The following is a 12,468-nucleotide window of genomic DNA, read 5'->3' on the forward strand; positions in this document are numbered from 1 at the left end:
CTGATTGGAGCTTTGCATTGACGCCTAAACTGACCAAATGCGTATAGTACACGAGCATGCAGGATCGATCAGGACGGTTATACTTGCTGAGTAGGATTATATTGCAAAGGCGACAGGTAGGTGAAAGATACGTGGGTCGTTGTTGCAGAGTTACACACGGGATGACTTCGTCTGAAAAGTTAAGTTCATCTTGCATGGGATGAAAACGAGTTGTTGCTCCCCAAAGTATTCTTTTCCCATTGACACACCAGCAAGTCATCCGTTTTGTTTGTCCATATATTCCTTTGTCTTGGTCCCTATCCGATCGACACGTGGAACCATGTTGAAGGAGCTAGCTAGCATTTAGTCTCACCCGCCTGCATTGGGGTTGGTTTGCTTGCATTGGTTCACTTTATCTGGTACGGTAATTAAATCAATCACTAAATCTCTCATGTCCACAAATGAAAATCACGTACCGGTGCTCGAGCATTTATGTGTTTTTTTAGGCATAATTACTTGCTCCCTCCGTCCTGAAATATAAGATATTGAAGGGTTCAAAATTTGCACTCCAATGTAAATTATTTTGAACTTTTTGATAAGTACTAAATGAAATCATTTAATTTTCCTTAGCTCTTAGTTGCATACTTACCTTTTCTATTCCTTCCTCCCCTGCTTAATCTTAAGAACAAATTCAATTATGGCGGGTAAACGAAGAGCTCTTGGAGGATATATGCATCTTTTATTTTCTCGTTTAATATAGAATGCCTTATATTACAGAATAGAGTGAGTACTGTACATAGTGGCCTAAGCATTAATTACACTGATGCATATTTAAGATACATATGAGTGTATATATGCATGCATGTATGAAAGGCAACTCTTTCCCTTTTTGTTTTGACCATGATGAGTATATTCTTCATCCTTAGATTGACAAACAGTGAAATGCATTCGAATCGCTTTATATTTGATCCAATAAAGATTATGATATGACGTTCTAAAACCGTACTTAATTAGATTCCTCTATATATCACAAGTAGAAATTTTACGGAAGAGATTAATATGAACCTAGTTGTGTAGTACTTACTCGTAGTCTCCAACTTAGTATCAATTTGCACTCGATCGGCTGTTGAAATCTTTCCTTAAACAAATACAAATGTCCTACCGCTACCAGCAGAATCCAATGTCCCTGTCAAGGTATGAAAGTCTGCATGATCTCTGCTAGCATACCTTTTCTGATTTCTTACACTTGTTTGGTCATCACAAACCTCTCCTCACCTTCCATAGCAGAACGCACAGCACATGATATCTATGGCACAGCTAGCCAGTTTATCCAAACTATAATTAACGCCAGTGATGGTAAGATCCTTCCATGGATCGAACACCCTTTCTCTCAATGATAGCACCTTGTTTCAATTTGTTTATCAAACCAAATAAAAAATATATGTGTAATCTGCACTAAACAGCACACCTGATGGACCGTGACTGGCATGTAATATATAGCTCTTCCGATATATCTTAACAACATTGCTTCTGATCAGGAACATGCAGCATGTCCATCTCTCTGCCGAGTAATTAATATACTACCACCCTAAGCTAGTAGAGAAAAATGCAATGAAAAGTTTGAAAAACAAAACTAGAGGCCAGAGCAGCTGGATTAAATTAATTAATAATAATGCTAAACAAACGTCGCGGTGGCTGCAAGGCCACACGCCCTAAGATGATGAGATGTTTAATCTGATCCAATCCTGAGGCCGGGTGAGAGCTAGCGATGTTATGCGAGGATATATATACACACAGTATCTTCCTTCTTCATGTGAATAACTATCTTTTTATTTTTGATAATAGCTGCTCTACCAAAATCTAAACACCAAGGATAGAATAATAGAGGTACCCGCAAAAAAGAAAAGATAGAATAGAGGAATGAATTCCCTTCATACAAGTGCAAAGGAGGTGTGTTTTGGTGATTAAAAAAATTGATAATAGAATTTGGATTGGTAATCTGCTGAAGCATGTCTAATCATTTAAAGAGTAAGTGAGTAATCAGCCGGAGATGCCCGTGATCGAGCAGCAGGGTCATTTTCATGTATGACTTACGTTTGAGCGCCAAATGTGCCGGGAAGGAAACTAACGCAACCCTGCCGGCAACCTGTCCCCTCAGTAGTCAAGAACTAATTAAGAACGCCGTGTCAGATTATTCCGACCAAACGAAATAACCTGATAGGACGGGAATAATAATAAAACGACTGATACTATGCAGGAGCCGGACACACCGACGCGCGCGGTTAGTCGACTATGACAAGTGATCGATCGATGAGCATGAGCTCATATGGGGATTTTCCCGTGTGTAATAATTTAGCTACATACGTTAAACGCTACTAGCAAGATAGATGAGTCATCACCTATACCCTTTTATAATTTGCAATAAAAAATTATGAGAATTAAAATAAAATAAGTACTAGTAATTAGCTACCAAAGTTAGTCTGGTATATCATTAATTTATTAATAAATGGTGTGTTATTAGTTGATACAGTGACTTGGAGCAACTCCAAGAGACTCTTTATATCTTTTCTCATGGTTAGAAATAGAGATTTTGATGGAAAAATACCCTCCAACACCTTCTCTAAGTGGTTATCCAAACGTAACCATCCTCCATTCCGCATTTCTCGCTAGCCAAAGATAAATAACGAAAATAGCTTTCCAGAATGTGTACAAGATATAGAAAAACTGTTGGAGAGTAAAAACACATAGAAAACAACTTTTATGCAAAAGTTTTTTAAATAATAATTTAGAGAGTGAAATTTAGAAGATGCTCTTATACTCTCTCCGTCCAAAAATTCCAGTCGCCGTGGCTGCGGCTGGATCGCATAACTTAGGATGATCCGGCCCATGGATGTAGAAAGCGGGGGGAAACACACAGAGAGAGAACAGAAAGCCGCCCATGATGACGAATGAGTAGGAGGATTGACGAGCCGGCCGGCCGGCCCAGCCCATTAGCTGGAACGGATAGGATCATCATCTGCAGGCGAGGCCAGGCCAGCTTGATGATCCATCCATCAATCACAACAGACGACGAAGTGCGTTTTTATTAATATAGAAAAAAATATAAGATTATATTCCTGGGAGAATATAACCTGGCAAAAAAAAAGAAAAAATACGAAAAACAACACCGATAGATTGGATTGGGACATTAACGCGCGCCGAAATGGACTCAACTCAAACTACTCAGGCCGGTCAGATTGGATCATTGACGCAAGCCTCACAACGCATCTTCACGAGACAACTCTGCCTAGTCGGATTAGGATATCAACACGAACCTCAAACAACAACTCAGCCCCGTCGGACGCGGCACCCACCAACATTCACATACGTAATCGCCGAAACCTGCGGCGTGATCTTGTGTCAATAGAAAACCGACAGAAGCAGACTGCACCACACCGAGAAGACCACCGTCATGCGGGACCCTCTGCCGTAGTGCCGCTGCATCACCACACTCCACCTGACAGAATGAGACCACCGAATCCGGACCTCTTGCGATAACACAACGCGCGGGGGCCTCGACACATCTGCCATTAGACTCTACCTCGCTCTGGTCGCCTCGAAGAAACACCATACGCGGGAGCCTCACCACACTCGCCACAGAACTCCATGTCACGGATCCGTTTCTAAAGTCACCGTCAGAGCGATGAGTAACGTTTCTCTGCTTCCCTAGATCTCCATCAATCAGCCGAGCCGCTGTCACAGGTCGACCTCACCTCCTTGCTTCACCCGCGCACAAAACCTCCGCCGCCATGCTAGCAAGCTAAAGAAGTCACTTGCGCCATCTTCTAACGATGTACCGCACCGGATAGTCTAGCCAAACTGAGCAACCCGCCATGGTCTGCTGCAAGCCAAGTCGTCCCATGATGCCAATGTAGTAAGCACAGTCCCACGCCGCACTGACCATTGCCAAGCAGCGCAGCCGCCGCGGTACGCTGCAAGCAGCCACAACCGGCAACTATGCGACAACCTCCGGCCGCTACCAAAACCACGAACGCCTCCACGTGGGCTTAGCAACACCCATCCAGCTTGCCGCGCGGTGGACTTGCCATCACCGCTGTTGCCGCTCATGCCCAAAGGATCAGGAATGCCAAAGTCGAGATGGTTCTCTAGAGACGACGCCTCCAAGGAGGGTACGGTGCCAAAAGCGCCTGACGGTGGGTGAGAATCGCGAGCGGGGATTCGTGGAACTCCCGTTTAGAGATTCAGCCAAGGGCTGAATGCGCTGATCCCCTTGGGCAGCACGTATGGTGAGCATAGCAAGATTTTTACCTAGGTTCGGGCCTCCTGGAGGATAATAGCTATACGTCCTACTTTTTTGTATATTTTGTGGGTGTGAATGAACTAGAGAGTACAGCTCTGTAATCTTTTTGGAGCCAGCAGCCCCTGTCAGACCCGGATCTACGGCGCACATGGCGTACATATTCTAGGATAAGAGATGGGACATGGCGCACGCCCTATATCAGTTTTAACTACTCATACCGTAGTAGAACTCGTCAGAACAGAAGGAAACTACCCGAAAAGTACCTGGTAGGACTCCTGAGTTTGTATCTGGCTAGAATTTCCATGTAACCATGTCCCCACAAACTATATAACGGCGGGCAGAAACCTCCTCCAAGCATATCAACACCTAAGGCAATACAAGCCACCACACAGGACGTAGGGTATTACGCTCTCGGTGACCCGAACCTATCTAAACTTTGTGTTTCTTGCACCTTCGAGTTTCTGATCACGGCAACACCTCACCTACAACTCACCACCTCAGGGGTATCCTTGGGTTGGCTTGGCGGTAAAACACTGATAGCTGGTGCGCCAAGTAGGGGTGTTCATCGAGCATTCACCGGAGAACTTGATGGCGTCTTTCAGCTTCACCAGCATTGTGCTCGATGAGGGCACAACGTTCATTTTCGGCTCTTGGATTTGCGTCGCCAACGGTTCGGGTGGTTTCAACGGCCACCTAGCCGACTCTAGGAAGCCGAAGGCCTCTACAGCAAGTCGATGCAGCGACCTCGACAACTTGCTGCTCCCTGATGATGCCGAGGAGATTGAGAGGATGTCCATTTTCGACGCGGCTTCAACTCATGCTACACCAGAACTTCTAGGATCGGACTCAAACTGATTTGAGGAGGCGCGTGCCTTATTCCCATTCGGGTTACGCAATGCCGCTTCCACCAACGAAGAGGCTACACGGTTTGAGTCTCTCTCCGACTTGGAGGAGGACTTAGATCGCCTGCTTAAGCTTGGAGATGAGGGAGCCACGGCCTGTCGGGAGGCCCCTGTTTTCAACAACCACACGGAATGATGACGACCCCGAATCCTTTTCGGGTAGTCACCTAGGTTTGACCATAACATCTATGCCGCAAGGCCGGTTCTTGTACTGGAAGGACTTAGAGCCCTCTGAGTTACTCGAATATGACTCCCGCCTTGCGGCCTTCACGCAGGAATTGCCTTTTCAAGAAGGCAAACCCCTCTCTCAAGAAGGCAAACCCCTCTCTCGCATCTCGGAAGAGGGAGAAGGTAGCACAGAGCTAATCGAGTATAGCCATACGGCTAAGAGCTCACCGGATCGTCAAGTTTACATGGCTTCCCTTTGCAATGCGGATGACGACGAGCTGGGTCCTGAGTACGATGCCGAACTACTCGCGGACGTATCTGCCGACGAATGTACAGCGGACGCCCCTCAGGACGAGAACGAGGAGTACAGAAGGATCCAGCGGTTAAAAGAACGCCAAGCGTGCCAAGTGCAGGCAAAACGCGGAAAACCGCGCATGCAACCCACTGTACCCGAGGAACCTCAACAACGCTTTCGCAGCAGCTGACGATCGGGAGTATCGCACCCCAATCGGCGCCATTGCAGAAGCAGCGCTCCTAGCTCAAAAACTACACCAAACCCCCAGATACAAAGGTTGCAATACCTAACCCAGCGCGCGCTCGTGCAACTCGATGGGCAACACCCAATATCCTCAACTCGGAACACGCTCTCGAGACCTAAGCGCCATGGTGACTTTGCGCAGGTTAGTCGCACCCCTGGAGGAGGTTTTGGATATCAGGGGAACGACAATCGCCAGCGTAACCAGGACGATCCAATTGGCCACAGCAATCACCACGGCCAGCAGTTTGCGCGTGGCAAGGTCAAACAAGAGGTGCAACAACCGATGCACCCATCCTGCACCCGGCATGATGCAAGGCCTCAGGGTGAAGCTCCACCAAAGGCTAGCCTCCAGAATGCTCCTATGATTGATCGAAGGTAGAAGATCAACGATGGTCGCGACGCGCGGCACATCATTGAGGCAAGGAGAAGGGATCGGCCTGACAGATATCACGATGCCGATGATAGTGACCGCTTCCCCGTATTCACCTCCAACATCACCGGCCAGCCCTACCCGAAGGACTTCAAACCAGTCGGCATCCTCAAGTACGACGGCCAGCAAGACCCGCGCTAGTGGATTCATTGCTACTCCATCGCCATCGAGGTATCTGGCAGATCCAACTCCACTAAGGCACTCTACTTCCCAGTAGCCTTGGACTCCGCACCCCTCACTTGGCTCGAAAGCCTTAAACCAAACTCCATCGACTCCTGGGAGGACCTCAAGAGGACCTTCATCGACAACTTCCAGGGATCCATGATCTGAGCAGGTACTCATCATGATTTGTCCCAGGTTAAGCAGGAGTTGAACGAGACCCTGAGGTCCTACACCCGGTGTTTCTTCGAGATGCGAACCACCATCGCCAATATTGCCAACGAGGACGTCAACCGCTGCTTCCAGAATGGCCTCTTCTCGAAGCACACATACCACGACTTCGGACGCAACCGCTTGACTACTACCGTGGAACTGCGCGACATGATGGCACGGTGGGCTGACCAGGAGAACGAGCAGAACGATCGCTTCCCTAAGCGCAACAATGACAAGAAGGGCAACAACAACAACCACTTCGACAAAGGCCAGCGGAATAACTCGGGGAATCCACGAAAATGCAAGTCAGACAAAGAAGTCATGACTGTCGAGCGCAATCCACGAGGCAAGAAGTCAGGGAACAATCAAGCACAGTTTGAGAAAGTCCTGCACAAACGATGCCCGATGCACCCAAAATCATAGCATACGCTCTTCGAGTGTGTTAGCCTTCGCAAGTCACTCAACGCTCCACTCCTTCCTCAAGACGGAAAGTGGAGGGATTAGGGGGATGATAACGAGGGTGATAAGTTGGGGGCTCAAGACTTCCAAGACCCGAAGAATGTCATCAACATCATCTTCGGCGGAGACGGTGGCTTCCCCTCGAAGCGCGTAGAAGCTGACCCTGCGCGAGATTCTCTCTGTCGAGCCAGCCATACAAAAACCTCTGAGATACAGCGAGCTCCCGATCTCCTTCTCTAGGGATGACCAGTGAAAGGACCTCAAGATGCCTAGAGGGGGGTGAATAGGCTAATCTGCAACTTAAAAAAACACTTTGAACACGGTTAGCAACACAGGTGTCCGGATACTCCGGATATAGTGTCCGGAGTTTCCGGAGATAATGTCCGGACTATCCGGGTATGAAACAAACTGCTACAAATCAAAGATAGAAATGCTGTAAATTGAATCCAGTAAATTTAGAGGGACTAGTGGTACCTCTGAAGTGTTTCTCACCAGTTGTCTTACTCCTAAGACTTGTATAATAGTAGATCGCCCTCAAACCCTAAAAAGTTAGTCTCACAAGCAAATAATCACAAATGTAAGCTAGAATTTTGAGAGTGACACAGAATTTGTTTCCCGAAATTCACTCCCAAAGGAGCTACGTCTCCGTTGAGGAAGAATTCAAGAGACGGTGCTCAAGAACTCCTATGCTCCTCTCCCAAGGGTGAGACCAACGCTCAAACCCTAGGGTCACTTACTATGAATTCCTCGGAGAGGAATGAAGATTACAATCAGCTGTGATGCTCACAAATCAATCACGCAATCACAAGCGACGCCTAGCCGTCTAGGAGCTTGGAGCTTCAAGAGTAATAAACTAGAATCCACAGGCTAGACTTGGATGATGTGCTCAAGAGATGAAATCAAGACTTACTTGCACAATCTTAGCTCTTGCAACAATCTCACTTCAAACCCCAAAGAAAATCACTCAAGAATGGAGCAAATGGGGAGTGAGAGGGCTCTCTTTGGCTTTTCAGCAGTTCTGGTCGAAAATGAGCAAGAGAGGGAGAATGAGAGGGGGTATGGGGGTATTTATACCCCCTCTCCCAGAAACTAGCCGTTGGGAGAGCGGTACCCGGAAACTCCGGGTATATGTCCGGATACTCCGGACAAAGGAGTCCGGAGACTCCGGACCAATTGAGTTTGCAGACCGGTAACAGTAACCCGGATACTCCGGGTATACGTCCGGATACTCCGGACACTTTGTCCGGACATTCCGGATAGAAACCCGGACACTCCGGGTTAGACACAGAGTTTCACATGAAGTCCCCTTTTTGTGTGGTAGGATGGTTTCTTATGATTTTTGTGGGTTCTCTTGAGCACAACGACCATGTCTACACTAGTGGATCAAAGTTCCCCTTGATAGTACGGTGTTCTATACTCAATTTCAAAAATAAAATCTAGTCTTTTAGTACACTTGAGAATGCCGCTTTTCATATCCTTTTTGAGGGTTCACGCTTTTCTATATGCTTTGTTCGGTCACCTTAAGCACCTGCACATATGCTTAATAACACGATTAAATATACATATGCTTTGTCATATATCACCAAAACCTACTTAGGGGCCTAGATATCTTTCAATCTCCCTCTTTTTGGTGATTGATGACAACCCACATGTATCTCATTTGATAACCATAAAAATGTAATCTTAAGCAAGTAAAGAGCTCCCATTTAATGTATGCCATGAATTTGAATTTCAAATTGACTTCTCTAAAGTCAAGGTTGGCATATTAGACGAAGATATGGAAACTCTTTATACATTCTACAGTGGGGTGAGCAGGTGTGTGCTGAAAAAATGTGTGATGCAAATGTCATGTCATCAAATCAAGAAAAACTAGTGTTTGAACAACAGAACCCGGAGACTCCGGGTATAAATCCGGAGACTCCGGACCATGTGTCCGGAGTATCCGGACCAGCAGGTCAGAATACAGAAAAATAACATTGCATCACAATCAAGGTAAGATCACAATATCAGCTCATCCTTAGAGAAAAACTTCAAAATAGTAAACAACAGAGTAGCACACATTACAAAGTTCCTCACGCCACATAGTTAAAGTTTGATACAAAGCCCAAATGAGTACATAAATGACATTTTCACTCCCCCTTTGTCATCAAGTGCTAAAAAGGAAATGAAAAGTGGCAAGAAAGTCTTCTACTCATCATCATCTTGGGCATCCTCATCGGAGGCGTCCTCATCCTCATCCGAGTCGGGGATTTCGTGGTAGTTTGGAGGTGCTTCTTCCTCGGTCTCATCCTCTTCATCAAATATCTCTTGGCCACGAGGAGGAGAGCGACGGGATCGTGTAGGGGCACGGGTGCGCTGACGTGGGCGAGGAAGAGGAGCATGAGCAGCAGCAATGGCGGCCTCATCCGCAGCATCCCATTCGGCAAATGGGTCATCAAACTCAGGCAACTCATGGTATGGATCCGCCGGAAGCCCCAGGTGACTCTTAATCTCAATAATGTCACGGCGGTTTTCATTTATCTCTTGAGTTGTAGTCTTGCACATGCAGAAGATGCTCTTAAGGGCCCTCTTGATAAAGGAATCATGGTGACCACGGCGAGAAGAAGATGGACCCGAATAAGATGGAGCTGGGTCAAACCTCGGGTTTCTTGTAGCACCGGCATGAAGAGGAGGAGCGTGCGGTGCATCACCGGACCGAGGACGAAGATGTAGAGCAGCATGCTTGCAATCCTTAGGAAATGTGACCTTGGTAACCCTCTCAATCATATACATGATGTAAGGAGCAGATGGTAGAAACTTCTGTGGATCATTCATCGTCCTCCTTAACTCATTCCAAATGAAATCCATAATGGAAAAGGGTCGCCCATCGGGCATGACACGGGCAAGAAGGTTGCAAGCAAAGTACCTAAGAGCAGTGGCATCACCATCCTTAGCATCAATGGTGGCACGAAAGAATTGGTTCATGGTGTACTAGAAGGGTTGGAGAGTGCTTGCATTGCCGGCTTCCGCTAGAATAGGGTTGTAGAAAACAGCCGGTAATTGACTTGGCTTTAACTGATGTTCCACATGAATAGGATCCCTCTTCTCATCCTCTGAGCCAAGTCCAAGGAGTCTCGAGAATGTCATGTAATCAACTCCATATTTCACTCCCTCGGTGGTCCAAAAGAAGGCCACTTGCCTTGCATCATAAAATAGAGAGGAGTGAAATTGAGCAAAAATCTCCTCATTCCAATCATACCGAAATCCCATGATGTCATAAAGACCAAATTCCTTGCACTTTGCAATAGCTTGATTGAAAAATGGGTCATTCATCTTCTCAAAATAAGCCCAATCAACATACTTGCAGGGGACAATAGGAGCTTTGCCCTTGCGCATGACAACAGAGGAGTAGAAATCTTGATGCAGCTGACACCAAAATCTCCTTTCCAAATTCTCGGCCTTCTCATACTTGTATACATCCTCCTTACGTGCATCGGTGAGAGCCACAGTTTGCTTGAAATAGTTCCTTCCCATGGAAGCAGTAAACTCAGTGAGAATTTGAGGACGGGCAAGCTTTGGGCACCTAGGATATTGGCGTTGATCTTGTGGATATTCGACTCGAAGATGTGGAGGAGTGCGAGGGCAGATTTCCCAAGCAATTCCCCATCTCGATGGATTGGCCCGAGAAGGAGGAGGCACAGCCATGCTTGGCATCATATATGGAGCTTGACGAGGTGGACGTGCTTGTGAGCTGCTTCCAGCAGGCTCTTTGCCAGGACGGTGATGAGGACGAAGTTCTCTTGGAGGAGGGCTACGAGGTGAAACTTCCTCCTCTTGGATTTGAGGATCATGACGGCGTTTTTTCCGCCTCTGACCGGAAGAAGCAGGTGCACGCTCACGTCCCATAGTCTGGACAAAGGATATATCGATTAGGAGCAATCTAGAGGCAATAGAAAAGAGATGTGCTGGCTGGATTTCTGATAATCCGGAGAGTCCGGATATATGTCCGGATACTCCGGCCACACTGTCCGGATATCCGGACAGTACATCCGGAGTCTCCGGGCATCAACATATAAACCCTATTTTCATAAAATCTAGAGATTTGCTCATGGGATTTGAATAAAATTTGGGGCACAAGATGCTACACATGAGGGAAGATAATGCCCCAAAGGATATCTAGTTTTGACCACTACATTGAGAGATCGGGCGATTTGAAGTTTGAATACCTTGATGAAGAGGAAAACGCGGGAAACTTCAAATCCAAAGCGTTCTCCGGAGATTCCGGATGAGAGAGAGCACTTCCTTCAACAATTTGCAATCCTTATGGAAGAAAGTGGTGGAAATCGCCCCTTGGGCGAGAAGGAGGCAGTGGAGAGGAGATGAGGCGCGGTGGAGGTAAAAAAAATAGAAAATAGAACCGTTTTGACCGACCCCCCCCCCCCCCGTGGTATATATAGGATGGATTTACCATCCGGAGTATCCGGACATATGTTCGGAGTATCCGGATGTCCGGAGTATCCGGATGTCCGGAGTATCCGGATGTATGTCCGGAATATCCGGCTCCCCCTATGCCTGAGATGGATTTCAATGAGGATAGGATTGAATTTTGATGTGAGAGAACTGGTGATGTGAGAGGCTCACTTAACTTGAGACTAGCCAGCAATCAACAATGGGAACAATAGTCTCAAGTAAGCAAGAAAAGATTCAAATTATTTTGAAAGTCACACTCCTAGCAATTCTAGTAGATTTTTCAAAAACAATTTCTCTATAGCACTCAAACATGTGCATGATCTCAAACTAAGTTACGAGAATCCAAAATATTTAGCTCACTTCTCAAGGTACAAAACCTTTGCTCATCAAGTGGTTTAGTGAAGATATCGGCTAGTTGTTTATCGGTGCTCACATGACTTAAAATGATATCTCCTTTGGTCTCATAGTCTCTCAAGAAATGGTGCCTTATGTCAATGTGTTTGGTTCTTGAGTGGTTAATGGGGTTGTTAGCTAGCTTGATTGCACTCTCATTGTCACACAAGAGTGGAATCTTACTAAACTTACAACCAAAGTCGCTCAAGGTGGATTTCATCCAAAGTAGTTGTGCACAACAAGCACCTGCAGCAACATATTCGGCTTCGGCAATGGATAAGGCAACGGAATTTTGTTTCTTGAAACTCCAAGACATAAGGGACCGGCCAAGGAATTGACAGGTTCCCGATGTACTCTTCCTATCTACTTTGCAACCGGCATAATCCGAATCGGAGTAGCCAAGTAGATTGAAAGTGGAGCCCTTGGGATACCACAAGCCAAGGTACGGAGTGTAAACTAAATATCTTAGAATTCTCTT

This window comes from Panicum hallii, chromosome 5 (genome assembly GCF_002211085.1).
Source record: "Panicum hallii strain FIL2 chromosome 5, PHallii_v3.1, whole genome shotgun sequence".
Lineage (NCBI taxonomy): Eukaryota > Viridiplantae > Streptophyta > Magnoliopsida > Poales > Poaceae > Panicum > Panicum hallii.